The sequence below is a fragment of the Phasianus colchicus genome, chromosome 1 (genome assembly GCF_987193195.1).
Source record: "Phasianus colchicus chromosome 1, bPhaCol1.hap1.1, whole genome shotgun sequence".
Classification (NCBI taxonomy): Eukaryota; Metazoa; Chordata; class Aves; order Galliformes; family Phasianidae; genus Phasianus; species Phasianus colchicus.
The window spans coordinates 152,395,779-152,414,498 of record NC_143436.1 but is presented as its reverse complement, the minus strand read 5'-3'; the positions used below and the strand labels follow the sequence as shown (position 1 = coordinate 152,414,498).

General features: G+C 42.1%; 1 long non-coding RNA gene and 1 other non-coding gene across 2 annotated transcripts in view; one reads left to right on the top strand and one right to left on the bottom strand.

Moving 5' to 3' along the window:
* The window catches only part of LOC149920153 (uncharacterized), an 82,608-nt gene that overhangs the window by 42,004 nt on the left and 21,884 nt on the right, over window positions 1-18,720 (top strand). The window lies entirely within an intron of this gene.
* Window positions 5,010-5,082, bottom strand: TRNAK-CUU (transfer RNA lysine (anticodon CUU)). The gene has a single exon. It is a non-coding gene; the product is annotated as a tRNA-Lys (tRNA).

Sequence of the window (18,720 nt, the reverse complement as noted above, 5' to 3'; positions counted from 1 at the left end):
TCTTCATGTAAATTTGAGGTACTGTTGTTTGTTTTGTTTTTTTTTTTTTAATTTTTTTTTTTTTTTTTTTTTTTTTCTTCACACTCACCTTCTTTAATATCAGTCATATTCCTGCACACATACAGAAAAGTGCTTACATGGACACAGTTTTAAATTCTTTGTCTTTCCCTTTCTAACCTAAATCTAAAATGTTTCTGCTGATCTACATGATATTAGGTTATTCTGAGAGTTTGTACATATATATGCATATGCATGCATACACACATAAATACATACACATGTGCATTAATATATGAGCACGTACATCAAATGATACACAATTTCAGTGCCATTTCAGGTTCTCTAGACTATTGTTCCATTCCTAAGGGTATGGTTTGCTCTTAACAAAGATACAACAAGATACAACATAAGTCAAAAAGTGGAATAAACTAGAATGTCTAAAATGGAACTAAGTGCTTAAGGATGATTCCTCCCCTTAAGCTGCTAGGAGAATGGGAGCTCAAACAACACATGAAGATATCTGCATTGTAGACTCCTAAACTCCTCCCCTTAAGCTGCCAGGAGAATGGGAGCTCAAACAACACATGAAGATATCTGCATTGTAGCTGAGTCCCACCTAGGCATTTCATCAATATGTCTAATAATAGATGTCTAATGTCATTTTACATGCTCAAAGTTATTCCACCTTTGTCAAGCTGCCATTTCAGAAGTGGATGGACCTCCTCTGGGTAGTGTGTCCTATCTACAAATGCTAAACAGATATCTTGGATATGCAGTAATATCTCAAGCAGTATAGGATATGGATAGTTTTAAACTTGATTCCCATCCCTAAAGTCTCTTATGAAACTAGCAAAGATTATGTCATTTGGAAAGGAAAGGGATGATATAAACAGGTATCGCTGTTTTATAAAGTTTCTCACACTCTTAGAACTCCTTAGCCTTCAGATAGCAGAACAGCTGTTAAAAAAAAAAAAAAAAAAAAAAAAAAAAAAAAAAGATTAAAAAAAAAATCATTTTCTTCATTCCACCAGCTTAAGCACCTAAGAATTAGGTGTCTGCATTTTAGTTAGGCACTTTGTGATTCCTCATAGGCAATGAAGAGAGCAGGTATCCTCTGGGAGTGGAAGTGACTTTTTTAATCTATCACAGCTAGATACAATGAGATGAGCTGCATTCTGAAGGTGTCTATTTCTTTTGACTATACAGAGAGCTTAAGATAACCATCTTGGATTATGACAGCTAATATAATATTTCTAAATTTTGACAGATTGATTTTATTCTTTATTACTTTTTCTATTCCCAGAGAAAAATTTCCTGCATGGCTGGAGAACCATCAAGGCTACCAAAGCTATGTTCACTGGTGAATAGAAGCTGCCAGCTCTAAAGATGTAAAAGATATCGAGGAATGATTTAAATTATCCAGAATTTACAAAATATCTTTCTCATATTGTTTCTGCAAAGGAAAATTTAAGCTCAAATATATACTTTTTTTCTTTCTTTCTTTCTTCTTTTCTTTTCTTTTCTTTTCTTTTCTTTTCTTTTCTTTTCTTTTCTTTTCTTTTCTTTTCTTTTCTTTTCTTTTCTTTTCTTTTCTTTTCTTTTCTTTTCTTTTCTTTTCTTTTCTTTTCTTTTCTTTTCTTTTCTTTTCTTTTCTTTTCTTTTCTTTTCTTTTCAGAAAAACTTGTGATTTTAATACATATGCTGAGATTGGAATATCTGTAAATTACTTCTTCAGTCACACACAAATTCCCATAATGTTGGAACGTGAGGCTTGCTTTTAAAGGAGTGCTACAAAATTTTCTTTTTTCTTATTTTACATTCACTTTAAATCTATTTTTAATAAAGAAGTAAGTACAAACCTTTTGTACTCAGAAATTAGTAAAACTATAAATCTCATAAAAAATACAACTTTCATTGCTTTTCTTCATGAATAGAATGTTAATATGTTCATATCTTCTGCTTCTCTGATATGTCAAATATTGGTACAGTGATAATTAAAAAAAAAAAAAAGGAAAAAGGAAATTGTTTTGCTACAGGCAGAATAAAACTACTGTCACAGAACTCATCTTTAAAATCCTACGAACACTAACTTCAGCTGCTTGTTCATATGCAAAGAAAATAAGATAATGCTAGAGCAGATTTAGAAGAATTGATCTTGTGTAAATTATCTCCAGTAGGATATGAAGGAATAAAAAATCCTGACAGATTGGTAAGAAGACAGTGATATACACAAACAGAATCATACATTATATGAGATAATTCTAAGGTATTACCTTACTCCATACACAGATTAGCCATGAAAAACAAGATGAATGATTAATTCGTAGCTCAATGAAAAATTGTGTAAGTTCTCTGTTTAAAATGCATTTCCCAGGGCTCTTCTTCATCTTGCTGAGAAAATAAAATAATGTAGTAGTTTTCTAAATCTTTTTTTTTTCTTTCTTTCTTTTTTTTTTTTTTTTTTTTTTTTTATAGGTGGAAACTTTTCCAGTATGAGCAACAGCAGCACCTCACAAACTGATAAAATAGATATCCTGTTGAGATTTACTTGAAAAATTGTAATTGGCTCAAAAATATAAATTAAAAATGTCAACCTGATGGAAAGAATGAATAGAACCATCAAACTAAGACAGGAAAGGTCTGTCTGTTCAATGGAATAGACCAGAAGAATTGCAATCTATTATTCCTTGTAACAATTGAGGGCTCCTCAATGTAACAACTGTATCACATATCTTCCAAAGGAATGATGTTAGGAAAATGAGAATGGTAGGATATTTGATGTGGGAAAACAACTAATTTGTGTTCTTGATTGTGTAATAATGTCTTTTTCATGAAAAGATTGCAGGAATATATGTAAGAAGAACGTTGGTTTGAAACAAAAGCATTAAAAGTCAAAAGGCTACAACAAAATTTCCTTTGTTAAGAATGTTAGAAAATAATTAATATAGAAAGGTGAAGTGATGCATTGGTTGTGAGTAGAATATAAACTATTCCTAGAAGGGTTTAATTTTAACCCTAAACTAAAGTAGATTATTTTAATTAAAATAAGGAAACAACAACAACAACAAACAAAAAACAAACAAACAAAACAAAACAAAAAAACCTTTTTCCTTTTTTACCTACACAAAGTTTATATCTATGTATGTATATATATAGTCTAAGTTAAGTATATATATGTTATATATATTAATTAACTTTGTTGTGTAATCCAACGTAAGCAACCTAAATTCAAAATTATGTGTATGGGGGGTCAGGAGGGGTCAGTGTATACTTATAATTATGAGAGATGCTAATGCAGTACAGCATGTAATCAGTATAGCTATATTTTCTATACTGATTTATTTTTTATTTTTCAGTGAATATTGAAAATATCATTTATCTGTTTAAAATAGTCAAGCGTGCAAGAAAAGACATCTGATGTTTAGTCAAAGGTAATTATGATGAAGCTGGAAGCCCGCTTCAGCTTCATACAGGTGTTCGCAATCGTTAGGGACTCAACGGTCTGTCCATCTACCTCGGTGCACACCAATGTGGTGGGTGGTAAAATGGCGTTTATTAACTCGTGGCAACAGCTTATATAGCCTTGTACAACTTCGTCTACACCCCACTTATCGTGCGTAAGCACTTGCGTCACTACTTTCTTATCTGGTTACTACTAGCAATTACTCGAAGGTTCTAAGCTCGCTGTCTACATCTCCCCCTCCCTATGCACAAGCGTAATTACCCCATTCTGAGAGGACCCTAACCGCGTACAACCGAAGCCCCGCTTTGCGCCTATACATGCCATTGTCCTCTCAGTTAAGCCTTGCCCCGTTACATCCCGAATCGCAAAATAATCCCGCGCTGCCCTTATACCGCCACGTTTCCTGACTGCCTACAAGCCTTTTGCATTTTACTATATTCTACGCGATAGTTAACTGTGCGGTCAATCATCCTTTGAATACAACCTAGCATAATTTGTAGAAAGCACGGTACACATACTACCAAAAGCAGGATAACTACAAGCCCTAAAAGCAGTCCCTTCAATAAGTGCAAGCCCCATTCTCCGATGCCTCCGAACACACTTCTCAGCCAGTCCCCGATGGGGTCCGTTTCCACGCCGATCTTGTTGACATGTTCCTTCAGATACTGGAGCTTCTTGTGCATGGATTCACTGTGATCGCTGAGATTGAAGCAGCACATCCCTTCTAGGTCTTCACATCCATGCCCCTGTTAGAAACGCGTTTTCTCGTTGGCAGCAACGGTTGAGTTTCCTCCACGCTTCTCCCGGCCTTCTTTTGGGGTTCCTGGGCTGTCTCCTTCTTCGGCGTTCACAGGAGCCATACCTGCAAAACTCAGAGTCCCTCGTTACTGTTCTCTTTCATCAGATCTGGTTTGCACTGGCAAGCCAAGGACCGCAATAGCTACAGCCCAGTGGGCCTGGGCCGAGGTAGAATTAGCTTTTCCGTGTTGGGTAGCCACGATCATCGTGGAGGCTGTGTCAACAGTAACTGCCAACCACGACCGAGGTGACATTCGCGGCTCCCACGTAAAGTCCGTCTGCCATATTTGCAGCAGCCCTAAGCCGCGGGGGTTGACCCCCGCCCCAATAGCAGGAGCTGAATTACAGTGAGGGCAGGCCTGCACCACATCCCTTGCAGCTGTAATGGAAATACCACAGGCTCGAGCGAGTGCCCGGGCGCCTATGTGAAGCGTGGAGTGGAGGTCTCTGGCCTTTCGGATCGTCAGGACACGGGACCCTGCAGCCGCATCTGCGGCTGCGTTGCCCTCTGAAAAGAATCCTGGTACACCCGAATGACTTCTTACATGTAAAATTGCTATAGGCTCTACTCGGGTGCACAAAGCATCTTCTAAGATAAGCGCTGCTTCCGTACTAGGGATGCCTTCTTGGCCCATTTTCAAAGCGAGCTTAGCTGCAAAAGCAGAATCTGTGACTATGTTACAGGGAAGGGAGGGCCAATAAACAATCGCCATCGCAACAGCCCTGACCTCGAGCATCTGAACGCTGGTGCCCAACGTGGGGCTCGAACCCACGACCCTGAGATTAAGAGTCCCATGCTCTACCGACTGAGCTAGCCGGGCCTTGGTTATTATGGACAGGAACCGTAAAGGCAAAAGCCTCCCTGTCTTGCTCAGCCAGGGGTATTGAGAAAAAGCAATCCTTCAAATCGATAACAACAACCCCCCAGCCTGCAGGCACGGCGGATAGTACGGGCGCACCCTGCCGAACTACACCAAAAGGCACTAACTGAGCGTTAACTGCGCACAAGTCGTGCAGCAAGCGATAGGATCCTGACCGCTTTTTTATCACAAATACAGGAGTGTTCTATTGACTAAGAGAGGGTTCTATACGACCTAAGCGAAGCTCTTGCTGTACTAATGCGTGAAGCGCTACAAGCTTTTCCGTCAGTAAGGACCACTGATCCACCCAGACAGGTCGCACTTCCTGTCTCCAGCGCAGTGGAATCGCATACTGCGCTGACAATTGACAGATCGTGGCCCCCACTATAAATTTGTTATGCCTGCTGCCCCTGTTCTGCTGTAGCAGAACAGGCCTTTCCAGGGAACCATCCCTGCTGATTACGATAATCTCAACCATCTGGGCGGACCTCCGGGTGGGCGTTGTTCCTCCCACTCCCGCTATCATCTGTGCCGCCCCTGTAGGCCATGTAGAGGGCCAATCGGATTCCGCAATAACCCGATGTGATAGAGAAAGCGCCTGTGTTTGTAGGGCTAACTATAAACGCAGCTGGATTCGCTAGGCCCTTTTCTTTCGCTTTCTCTTTAACTTTAGCCCAGTCAGTAACCAGGCCCCCCCCCCCGGCGCGGGCTCCCCCGCGGCCGCGGGCTTCCCCGCCCCAATCCGCCCACCGCCCTATCGCGTTCTTCAAGGGGCGGTTCTGGCTGAGACGTTTTGTCCAAAGAAGGGCATAAAGACGGGACAGGGTAAGGTGGGGGCGGAGCTGTCGGCTCACATGACTGACTCGGTGACTCCTTCTTCTCCGTCTCTCCGCCTCCGCTCTCTGCCGTCGCCGCCATCTTTGCCTTGCCGGATCTATGAGAAAGTAAAGACCCGCTCCCGGCAACCCCGTCACGCTCCGCTCCTCCCCGAACCCTCCTTCCACCTTTGCCGCTTTGAGAGCCTCAAGTATCAAGCCCCAGGTTTTAAGCTCTCCTGTTTTCCCGAGTACCATCGCCCGCTGGGCAAGCGCCGCGGTGATAGAATCCCAGGACCCCGGGGTATACAGATCCGAGGGAGATGTAAGCAGCCCCTCCTTTAATAACAGTGATAACACTGTACCTATTTCCTTCTTAGAAGGAGAATTTTTCCCGCAATAGGTCTTACACGCGGACGAAATCACCTTTATGACGGCTTCCATCGCCGGGCGTAATCTCCCCGACGGATCAAGCAACCACCGGGCTCCTCTTCCGATGGTCTCCTGGGTCCTCGGACAGGCCTTATAGGCTATCGGCCGTGCCTTCCGACGCTACCCAGCTTCCACTCTCCTAAGCCGCAGCCCCCTCTTCTAGGGTCATCGTCTCCTTCCCCAAGGGAGACGGATGAGAGCAGGATCCCGCCACGCCGCCTGTGGCCGACCACTATTCCCTAACATCACGTCGGGGTCACCAGATGATGCCGGAAGCCCGCTTCAGCTTCATACAAGTGTTCGCAATCGTTAGGGACTCAACGGTCTGTCCATCTACCTCGGTGCACACCAATGTGGTGGGTGGTAAAATGGCGTTTATTAACTCGTGGCAACAGCTTATATAGCCTTGTACAACTTCGTCTACACCCCACTTATCGTGCGTAAGCACTTGCGTCACTACTTTCTTATCTGGTTACTACTAGCAATTACTCGAAGGTTCTAAGCTCGCTGTCTACATTATGGTTAGGTAATTAATATCTGAAATGAAAGTTGCATTTAAATTCACAATTAAGAATTGGTAATGATTTTTTTTTTATTTTATTTTTTTACTTTGCCAGCATAAATGCAACGTACATTTAACAATTGCATCGGTTGTTTGAGTTGTGGTTTCACACAGGCCAGTCTAAATTCCACCACCGCTCTCATTCCTCCTCAAAGGAACTGCAAGAGAAAATGCAATTAAAATGTCACAGGCAAAACATATGCAGCATAGGGAGATTAATATAATATATATATTTAGTATGACGTTAACCTGTCACTATTACTAGAGTAGCGAGAAATGAAAAGAAAACTGAATTCACCTTCCCTTCATCCACCCTCTTCTATATCCTCCCCAAGAATAGTGAAGGGGAATGAATGTTGCAGTGAATCCATAAAGCTCAGTTTCTGCCACTGCTCCATGGTCACTCTCTCCCTGGTCCACATGGGCCATTGCAGGCAGCAGTTCCTCCAGACCTCCTGCCTCATCACAGGCTGCTTCTCCAGAGATGTCCATGGGCTGTGTGTCCTTTAGGCTTCATTCACTGCCATCCCGTGGGCTCCTCCATGGCTGCATGTGGAAATCTGCTCCATGTGGTGCCTGAGGAGGTCAGGGAGACAGCCCGCTCCTCTATGGGCCTTTCCTGGACTGCAGGGAACTTCTGCCATGTGCCTGGAGCACCTCCTGCCCTCCTTCTGCAGGGCTGTTTTTCTCACACTTTTTCAGTCCTCTCTCCAAGCTGCTGTTGCACAGCAATTCTTCCCTTTCTAAAATCTGCTTTCCCAGAGGCACACCCAGTGTCACTCATGGGTAGGCTCTGCCTAGTTGTAGGTCTCTTTTGGAAAACCTGGAATTGCCTCTGATCTGACATAGGGCAGCTGAGGTCAACCTTCAGCCTCCCCCTGCTACCAAAACCTAGCCACATAAGTCTGAAATGAAAAACTATACATACATACGTGCATATATATATGTGTGTGTATGTGTGTAACCAGAATAAGGACAAAATAAAATTGCTCTGTCTGTCAAGATTCCATTTTCCTTACTAGATTATTTATCCTTCTTAACCTTCTCTTTTAATCAACAGTGAAAAATAAATAAATAAATAAATAAATAAATAAATAAATCTAGATTTTATCAAGCCTTTGATTACCATAAATACTTGTGAGACAATGTAAAATGAGGACTTGACTAATACTGTAAGCAATGACACCTTTTCCAGGACCTTCATCCTTTTCTGGAATCTTTTCAACCTTTTCCAGGACCTACCTGGAGATATCTCATGAGCCAGAGTGCTTTAAGATAAGGGGGCAGCATTTAAACAGCACTTCTTCTAAGCTCAAGACTGTGCACCTCAAAGTCCTTGATGAGGGGATAGTGTACACCCTCAGTAAGCACACTAATGATACGAAACTAGGAGGAGTGGCTAACACTCACACTGGAAGGCTGTGCTGCCATTCAGCGAGACCTGGACAGGCTGGAGAGCTGGGCAACAATCAACCAGATGAAGTTTAACAAAAGCAAGTGTAGAGTCTTGCACCTAGGAAGGAATAACCATGAGTATCAGTACAGGTTGGGGCATGACTTATTGGAGAGGAGCTCCGCAGAGAGGGACCTAGGGGTCCTAGTGGATGACAGGTTGGCCATGAGCCAGCAGTGTGCCCTGGTGGCCAAGAAGGCCAATGGGATCCTGGGGTACATTAAAAGGAGCGTGGCCAGCAGGTCTAGGGGGGTGATCCTCCCCCTCTACTCTGCCCTGGTCAGGCCACACCTGGAGTACTGTATACAATTCTGAGCTCCCTGATACAAAAAAGACAGGCATCTCCTGGAGAGAGTCCAGCGGTGGGCCACAAAGATGATAGAGGTCCTGGAGCACATCTCTTATGAGGAAAGGCTGGGTGACCTGGGCCTTTTCAGCATTGAGAAAAGAAAACTCAGGGGATCTGATTTATATATATAAATAAGATCTTAACTATGGGAGTCAAAGGGACATGGCCAATATCTTCTCATGGTCTGTGGGGACAGGACAAGAGAAAACAGCCATAAGCTGAAGGGTTGGAAGTTCTGCACCAACGTGCAAAGGAACTTCTTCACGGTAAGGGTGATAGAGCACTGGAAAGGGAGGTTGTATATTCTCCTTCTCTGGAGATATTCAAGACCTGCCTTGATGCCTACCTGTGTAGCCTGCTCTAGGGGGGCTGCTTTGCAGGGGGTTTGGACTTGATCTCTAGAGGTCTCTTCCAGTCCCTACCTACCATTCTGTGATTTCGTGAAAAGACACTAGAAGTTTAGAATTTAGACAGAAAAGTAATAATTAAGTGAAGAGTGTTACCTGTATTCACTCATGTGAAAGGCATTTACATATAGTCAGTAGAACATAAATAATATAATTTAGAAGCCAGAACTAGAAAATCTGAGCACAGACAAATAGGTACTGAACACTATGCAAATTGTGGGAGTTCTGAAGACTGGAGGTCTGTTTTATGACTCACCAGATTCCCCTGAGGTTATGAACAAGTAGCTACTCAAATCATATCTATCTGATATTGCTTTGTTACTCTGTATCATTTATTCTGTAAAGGAGTCCATATCACTCTCATGATTAAATTACATTGGTTCTTGCTTATCTTTACTACTCTTTTTCTTATTTTTATTTTAACAGTTGAGATTGTTTACAGCCTTTATTCTTTGACTCAAGATTCATATCATTTAAGCCAGACATTGTAATTCCTACAAGAAAAATAAGTACAATTCATGTCAGTAAATTTTAGATAGCTAGAAAGGGAAAAAGATTTTACAAATCCTTAATCTTTTTAGTTATTTTGGATACCGATTTCAGGAAAAAAAAAAAAAAAAAAAAAAAAAAAATCACTTATTTGGAAACATCCTTGTAAGAATAATTATCCTAGACCTAGTATATGATCACAGAAGATGCCTAACACCTTGTGAATCGCATGTACATGGACTCCCTTGATATTCAATTAAGTTAGATTAATACAAAGCATAGGCAAAAAGTCCATGTGTTCTATCAAGCATTGCCTAGAGCAAGCTGAAGGAAATGCTTAATATTGATGAATGTCCTTCAGTAGGCACTGAACTGAATATAACCATTTATAGCCAGTATTGTTAGCCATCATTTATTTTACAGAAAGCTGCTAAGATGTTGTTTTCAGAAATATGAAACCTGGGTTCCAATTTCCTCTCATATCTACTGAATATTCAGCTGCTTTGAACTCCAGGAAATGTCCTACCTGTAATACACTCTCTCATTTCCTCTGTTTGAGTCTTTGTCACTGTATAGTCAGGAATATAGGAAATGTATAGAATGAGTGGATTGATACATCTGTTGCCTAATGGTTAAGATATTTATTTGTTTGGGAGCAAAGATCCATAGGGTGAATATATAAAACATCTATCCACCTATTTCATCAGGTCTATTGCTATATAAAGAAATAAAAGAGAGATTTAGTGTGCTACCTTTAAATGGTCTGCCTAATTAGAATGTCTTATATAACAAAATACAAACGTTTTCTTGAGAGTTAAGTATGAATAGAAGGCCATGAAAAAAGTAGAAATAGTTTGGAAGAGAATATAAACATGCTTGCATAATGATAACTACATGAATCATGCAATGAGTCATTACGCTGGGTGCTCCACATTAAGAACAGGTTGATATTTTTCATATCTCTCTTCTTAAAAAGCTACTACAGTGCATTTGCTCTCATTTGTATTTCTGCATATTTTAATCAAGATAACTATCCAGCAGTGGGAAATTACCCTCCTTCACATATATAGAAACTTGGAGAAGTCAAACAATAAAAATGTAGATTTTTCTTTCATAACGTAAGGGAGCACTCAAGGCAGTATTTCATTTTATTATTATTATTATTTTTAAATCTCTGATTGCATCTTAACTGTGGATCTTAACTGCGGATCATGAATGTTCTACTAACATCCTGGTGCTTGACTCTCCGTATGTTAATACACCAGAGTTCTCAACTGAGTGTAGTTTTGATTTTCCTCTATTTGAATCTAAGGAGGGCATAAAGTAATGAAAGGCCTCTGTCAGATCTCCCCAGAGCCTTCTGTCCTCTAGCTGAGAACAGCTTTCTCAATCAGTCCTTGTCGAGAGCTGTTCCATCCCTTGGATCATTTCTGTGGCCCCCCTCTGGATGCAGAGAGCAATGTTTCTCCTGTTTTGAGGTCTCCACATCTGGATGCAGCATTCCAGATGAAGCCTCAACAGTGCAGAGTAGAGGAGCAGGATCACCTCCCTTGACCTGTTCATGGCTTTGTGATTTTTGATTTTTGGTATTCCACATCATAGCTTCATGTAGTGCACTGGGATTTAAAGTGTTAATGCTCCAGTTGCGGCTACCTGTCCCTGTATGTTGTGGAAGTCACGGGATCTGGCCTTTCCTGGTTGGGCGGTCTCTTACTGCCTTGCTGTGGGTGTTGGAGGGTGGTTTCCTAGCCATACCAAGCTTTTTCAGGTTTGACTCGGTCCCAGAAACTCTCCTATTTTATTTGATTGATTAGTCTCAATTTCAATTAGATTGAATTATATTATGTTATCTTGCATTCCAATATCATGGTTAGTAAAATAAGTTTTCCTTCATAGATAGTTGCTGCTGTATTTTTTCCCTCCTTGAGCTAAGCTCCCATCTCCCTATTGCTTTTCCCTTTCCCATTCTGTGGGGCCAGGAGCCTACTGCCCCCCTGTCACAAGGATAGATTGATCTAGTTAACTCCGTGACAACTTGCTAGCCATGCTTCTTTAGATGCAGCCCAGGATATGATTGGCTTTCTGGGCTGTGAGGGCACATTGCTGGCTCATGTCCAGCCTCCCATCCACCAGTACCCCCCACTCCTTTTCAGCAGGGCTGTGCTCTATCCTTTTGTCCTCCAGCTTTAACTGATAGTGGAGTCAGACACTCCACAGACAAAGTGCAAGATTTTGCATTTGGATTTCTTGAACTTCTTGAGGTTCTCAAGGGCTCACTGCTTAGGCTGTCTAGGTCTCTTTTGGTGAAATCCCATCCCTCAGGCATGTTGACCACACCACACAGTTTGATGTAATCTGTAGACTTGCTGAAGGCGCATTTGAGCTGTTAATGTAATTGATAAAGTATTAAAGAACATCAGCACCAGTACTGACCCCTGAAGGACTCAACTTGTCACTAATCTCCATCTGGACAATGAGCCATTGACCACTGCTCTCTGCGTAGGATCCATCAACCACTTCCTCATCCATCAAACAGTCCACCCATCAAATCCATATCTTTCCAATTTAGAGAAGGATGTTGTGGAGGACCATGTCAAAGGCTGTGCTGAAGTCCAGATAGATGACACCAGCAGATCTTCTGTTGCTCACTGATGCAGTTACATCATCTTAAAAGATCACTAGGTTCACAGAATCACAGAATCACAGAATCACAGAATCACAGAATCACAGAATGTCCCGGGTTGGAAGGGACCTCAAGGATCATGAATCTCCAACCCCCCTGCCACAGGCAGGGCCACCAACTGCCTCATTTAATGCTAGACCAGGCTGCCCAGGGCCCCATCTAATCTGGCCTTGAACACTTCCAGGGACAGGGCATTCACAACCTCTCTGGGCAGCCTGGTCCAGCGCCTCACCATTCTCTGTAAAGAATTTCCCCCTGACGTACAACCTAAATCTCCCCTCCCTCAACTTAAAACCATTTCCCCTTGTCCTGCAATTATCTACCCTTTCAAAGAGTTGATTCCCCTCCCCTCTGTAGGCTCCCTTTAGGTACTGAAAGGCTGCAATGAGGTTACTCCACAGCCTTCTTTTCTCCAGGCTGAACAAGCCCAGCTCCCTCAGCCTGTCCTCATAGTGGAGGTGCTTCAGTCCGCTGATCATCTTTGTGGCTCTCCTCTGGACCCTCTCCAACAGCTCCCTGTCATTTTGTACTCGGGGCTCCACACTTGGATGCAGTATTCCAGATGGGGCCTCACAAGAGAATCATAGAATCATAGAATCACCAAGGTTGGAAAAAACCTACAAGACCATCCAGTCCAATCATTCACCTATTACCAATAGCTCCTACTAAACCATGTCCCTCAACACCACATCCAGTCTTTCCTTGAACACCTCCAGGGTTGGTGACTCCACCACATCCCTGGGCAGTCCATTCCAGTGCCTGACCACCCTTTCTGAAAAGTAATACTTCCTAATGTCCAGCTTGAATCTCCCCTGCCGTAGCTTGAAACCATTCCCTCTGGTCCTATCACTAATGACATGAGAGAAGAGGCTGACCCCCAGCTCACTACAACCTCCTTTCAGAAAGTTATAGAGAGCAATGAGGTCTCCCCTGAGCCTCCTCTTCTCCAGGCTGAACATTCCCAGCTCCTTCAGCCTTTCCTCATATGGCCTGTGTTCCAGACCCCTCACCAGCTTTGTTGCCCTCCTCTGAACACGTTCCAGGGCCTCAATGTCTTTCTTGCAGTGAGGGGCCCAAAAAGAGCAGAGTAGAGGGGAACAATCACCACCCTGTCCCTGCTGGCCACCCCTCTTTTGATGGAGCCCAGGACGCCATTTGCCTTCCGAGCTGCAAGGGCACGCTGCTGGCTCATGTTAAGTTTTTCATCTATCAAGACCCCCAGGTCCTTCTCCACAGGGCTGCTCTCAAGGAACGCTCCTTCCAGTCTGTATGGATGCCTGGGATTCCTCCAGCCCAAGTGCAAAACTTTGCACTTTGCTGTGTTGAACCTCATCAGGCTCACCCAAGCCCACCTTTCTAGCCTCTTGAGGTCCCTCTGAATGGCATCCCTTCCTTGAACCATGTCAACTGTACCACTCAGCTTGGTGTCGTCAGCGAACTTGCTGAGGGTGCACTCGATTTCACCATCGATGTCATTGATAAAGATGTTAAAGAGCACCAGTCCCAAGACAGACCCCTGGGAGATGCTGCTCATTACCAGCCTCCACCTGGACACAGAACTATTAATCACCACCCTCTGTCTGTGGCCTTTCAACCAGTTTCTTATCCATTGAGTGGTCCACCCATCAAATCCACATCCCTCCAGTTTGGAGAGAAGGATGTGGTGGGGGACCATGTCAAAGGCCTTGCTCAAGTCCAGGTAAATGACATCGGTCGCCTTTCCCTTGTCCACCAATGCCGTCACTCCATCATAGAAGGCCACCAGATTGGTCAAGCACGACCTTCCTCTGGTGAAGCCATGCTGGCTATCATGGATCACACACCCTTTCCTCATGTGATCAAGCATGTCATCCAGGAGGATCTGTTCCATGATCATCCCAGGCACAGAGGTGAGACTCACTGGCCTGTAGTTCCCGGGGTCCTCCTTGCTCCCTTTCTTGTAAATGAGAGTGACGTGACCCTTCCTCCAGGGTCAGCCAGGACTTCACCTGACAGCCATGACTTTTCAAATATGATGGAGAGAGACTTGGCAACCACCTCAGCCAGTTCCTTCAGAACCCTAGGATGCACGCCATCTGGTCCCATAGACTTGTACACGTTCAGTCTCATGAGGTGGTCTTGGACCTGCTCTGTTCTCACAGGGGGGGAGAGGGAGAGTCAGGCATGACTTGCCCTTGGTGAATCCTTGCTGGTTGTCTAACATCATCTTCCTGTCTTCCATGTGCCTTAGCATAGCTTCCAGGAGGATCTATTTCATGATCTTTTCTGGTGCAGAAGTGAAACTGACAAGTCAGTAGTTCCTTGGATCATTCTTTCTACCCTTCTTAAAAATTAGTGTGACATTGCCTTTTTTCCCGACTTCTCAAATATCACTGAAAAAGTCATTGGCAACTACATCAGTCAGTTCTTTCAGGAATCTGGAATGCCTCTCACTGGAACCCATAGACTTCTGGATGTCCTGGTTCCTCATGTGATCACAACATGACCTTCACTTACAGTGGGAGGGCCATTGCTTCCTCAGTACCTGCCTTCTGACCCATCCCCTTAAGGGTTGCGTGAAGAGCAGTTGCCAGTGAAGGTGAAGGCAAAAACGTTCAGTACCTCAGTCTTCTCCTTGTGCATTGTTACCAACCTGCCTATATTACTCACTATGAGGGTATGCCTTCCTGGACTTTCCTTCTCTAACTGATGTACCTGTAGAAGCCAAGGAAGAAGGCTGCACAACCTCCCTGGACAACTTGTTTCAGAGTTTTGTAACCTGCACAGTAAAGACGTACTTCTTGATATTGAAATGTAACTTCCTGTGTTCCTGCTCATGTCTTTTGCCTCTTGCCTTGTCATTTGGTATCACTGAAAAGAGCATAGTTCCATCATTTTTCATACTCCATGCAGGTATTTTATATACTACTAAGATCACTTGTTAGCCTTTTCTTTGTTCTGGTCTAAAAAATCTCAGCATTTCTACATAGAAAAGATGTGCCAGTCACATTTTGTGGCCCTACATTAGTTTCTCTTCAGTAGGACTTCTCTGACACTGAGGAGCTGAGAACTTTAACTTTATCCACTGCTCCAGGTGTGGTCTCACCAATGCTGAGCAAAGTGGAAGGATCATCTCCACAGCTTCTATGAGTCACCTTTTTTCCTTTTTTTTTTTTTTTTTTTTTTTTACTTTTTTATTTTTTATTTTTATCTTTTACTCCAATAGAACCCCCTCTGTAGGAAATGTCATCATTACTCAATTGTCATCAATGCTTTTCAACATCTTCATCAACGACATAGATGATGGCATCAAATGCACCCTCAGCAAGTTTGCGGATGACACCAAGCTGAGTGGTGTGGTCGATACATTGGAAGGAAGGGAAGCCATCCAGAGGGACCTAGAGAGGCTGCAGAAGTGGGCCCATGAAAACCTAATGAGGTTCAATAAGGCCAAGTGCAGGTTGCTGCACTTGGGTCAGGGCAATCCCAGGTACTTATACAAATTGGGGGAAGATGTCCTTGAGAGCAGTCCTGTGAAGAAGGACTTTGGGGGTCCTGGTGGACGAGAAGCTGGACATGAGTCAGCAGTGTGTGCTTGCAGCCCAGAAGGCCAACTGTGTTATGCTTCATTAGAAAGGGATGGCCAGCAGGGAGAGGGAGGTGATTGTCCCCATCTACACTGCTCTTGTGAGGCCCCATTTGGAGTACTACATCCAGGCCTGGGTCCCCCAGTACAGGAAGGATGTGGAGCTCTTGGAGCGGGTTCAGAGGAGGACCACTAAGATGATCAGAGGGCTGGAGCACCTCTCCTATGAAGAAAGGTTGAGGGAACTGGGTTTGTTCAGCTTGGAGAAGAGAATGCTCCAAGGAGACCCCGTTGTGGCCTTCCAATATTTGAAAGGAGTGTGTAAACAGGAGGAGGTACATCTGGATAGTGATAGAACAAGAGGGAATGGTTTTAAACTGAGACAGGGGAGATTTAAGTTAGATATTAGGAGGAAGTTTTTCACATAGAGTGTGGTGAAACACTGGAACAGGTTGCCCGAGTAGACCTTGGATGCCTCATCCCTGAAGGCATTCAAGGCCATGGATGTGGCCCTGGGCAGCCTGGTCTAGTAGTTGGCAACTGTGCACATAGCAGGGGTTTGAAACTTGACCATTGTAAACCTTTTCAACCTAGCCCAGTCTATGATTCTATGATTCTATGATTCTATGATTCTATGATTTGACACCCAGAATATATTATAAAATATCTTTACTGAGGAAATATATCTGTGGTAAAACACAGGGAAATACATTCAAAACCTGTGTATTTCCTTATCACCTTCTTCCATTTCCTTAAGCAATTTGGAAGTTTTTGCAGTAAGAGGAAATATCATGAGATTATGGGGAAAAAGTTCATATTCTATCCCATTCTACTTTTGTTTCTTCTGAGTACACAACAGAGATATGTCTTGGACATAAATATAAATCTTTAGAATGGACTTTGAGGAGTGAAAGAAGTTATATCATAGAAAGTAGCTGTCCATACTCTGGGAGGCAGAGATAATACATAGCTGATACAAGTTAAAATATTTTAGCAATCCCAAATGAGCTTCCAGAGCTTATGTTCTACCTTGCTAGTGTTCTGATAAAAGCAGGAATGATATTTCATTTCCTACTCCTTTATCATAGAAGTAATTTATGATGCTTTGCGGCTTGTATTTTATCACTTATATTCTGTACTCCTGTTTTCTTCTTTCCTCTGCCTTTCTGTCTGAAAATACTTCTGACATACATCATTGTCAAAGGCTTCATAAGGAATAGCATTACTAATCTTAATTAGCTAATCCATTTTATACTTTATTAATCCAAAAATCCAGATATTAAAATGTTTTATTATTATTATTAGAAATTATGTTACTCTCTATTGATAGTTTCACTGGCTTTCCTGTTTTATTTTTATTTTATGTAATTCAAAAATGATAATCCCTCAGCTTTCTAACCATTATTACCTTTTCTTCATGTAATATATTTTTAGACAGAAGTGAAATTCCATTTGACAGGAGCAACAGCTTTTTTTTCTATAGATTTTCACCAGAACTAGGATATGTATCTTCTGGTATGACTGGACAGGATGATGAGTAGAGCTGTATGAAGTGCTAATGAACAGCAAGCATAAAAAGGAAATTGGCAGTCAGTGAAAATGACAAAAAGTCTATTTATAAAATGCAGCAGTGGTTATGTTCTATGACTTTTGGAATCTGCCTGAATTCTATGGCTCAGTCGACATTGTTATTCCCATTTCTTCCTCTTCAGTCACATTTTGCATCTGAAATGGAGTGCAGTGTTTCTACAGAGTGCATTCTTTCCACCTGTCACAGAAAATAAATGGTGACTAGATGAAATGCATACTTTACTCAGACTGATCACAGACAAACGGACCAGGACACTGGAGTTTGTGTCCCAAAGCATCCCATGAGGGTAGGACACCAGACCATCAGATCTGCTTCATGACTAACAAAATTAGTAACAGAATGAGACTAGAAATAAAATTAAACTTCAACATCAAAACAAGCAAACAAACAAAAACAAACCAACAAAATCAAAGCAACAAGCAAACGAGCTTCAGAAAAAAGAAAGAAAGAAAAAAAAAAAAAAAAAAAGTAGATGAAATTTATAAGTAAGTTAAGGCCCAGACTGATATGTGCATATATGTATATGTATATTCATATATGCAAGACAAAATCCAATTGAATGTAGTAATAAGAGGATATATGTAAATGCAAATTTAGCTGTAATACAAGAGCCCATTAGCAGTAGCAAGTTTAGAATCATCATATTTTCCACAGGATGTGGTATAGCACTGACTCTTCAGAAGATGAGCCAAGGCAACCAATCGAGTCAGAATACAAAGCCAGTGGACTGGTAAAAGTAGGACTGACTTCTATGCTATTGTGTTGCTTCTATTTTTGTTTTATTTTGCCTTGTTTTTAGTTTGTTCTTGGGATAATTTATATCAGTTTTAAGAAAACCATTGTGAATAAATACAGTTACCTTACAGAAGTTACGAGATTGCTCAGACTTCTATGTACTTCTCAGTGATGACTACAGAAACTGGCCTTAATATGTTCATATGAATCTACCTCTATCATACCTCTAGCAGAGTTATGTTGCAATTATAAGAAGTTAATGGTGAAAGTATAATAGTAAACAATAAACAAATAAATGAACCAATACAAAAAGACTTCAATTTTGTTATGAATTACATGGTTTACAGGGAGCCTTCCATGTATTGATTAACACCGTCATCCAATGTCTTTTTAGAATGCACTGTAAAGCTAACCATAAAAAAAAAACACACTTTATTGAGTGTGTTCAAGGAATACACAATGTATTAATTCACTGTCAGAGAATCACAATCTTTCAGGAGGAAAATCAGATTCCTTCT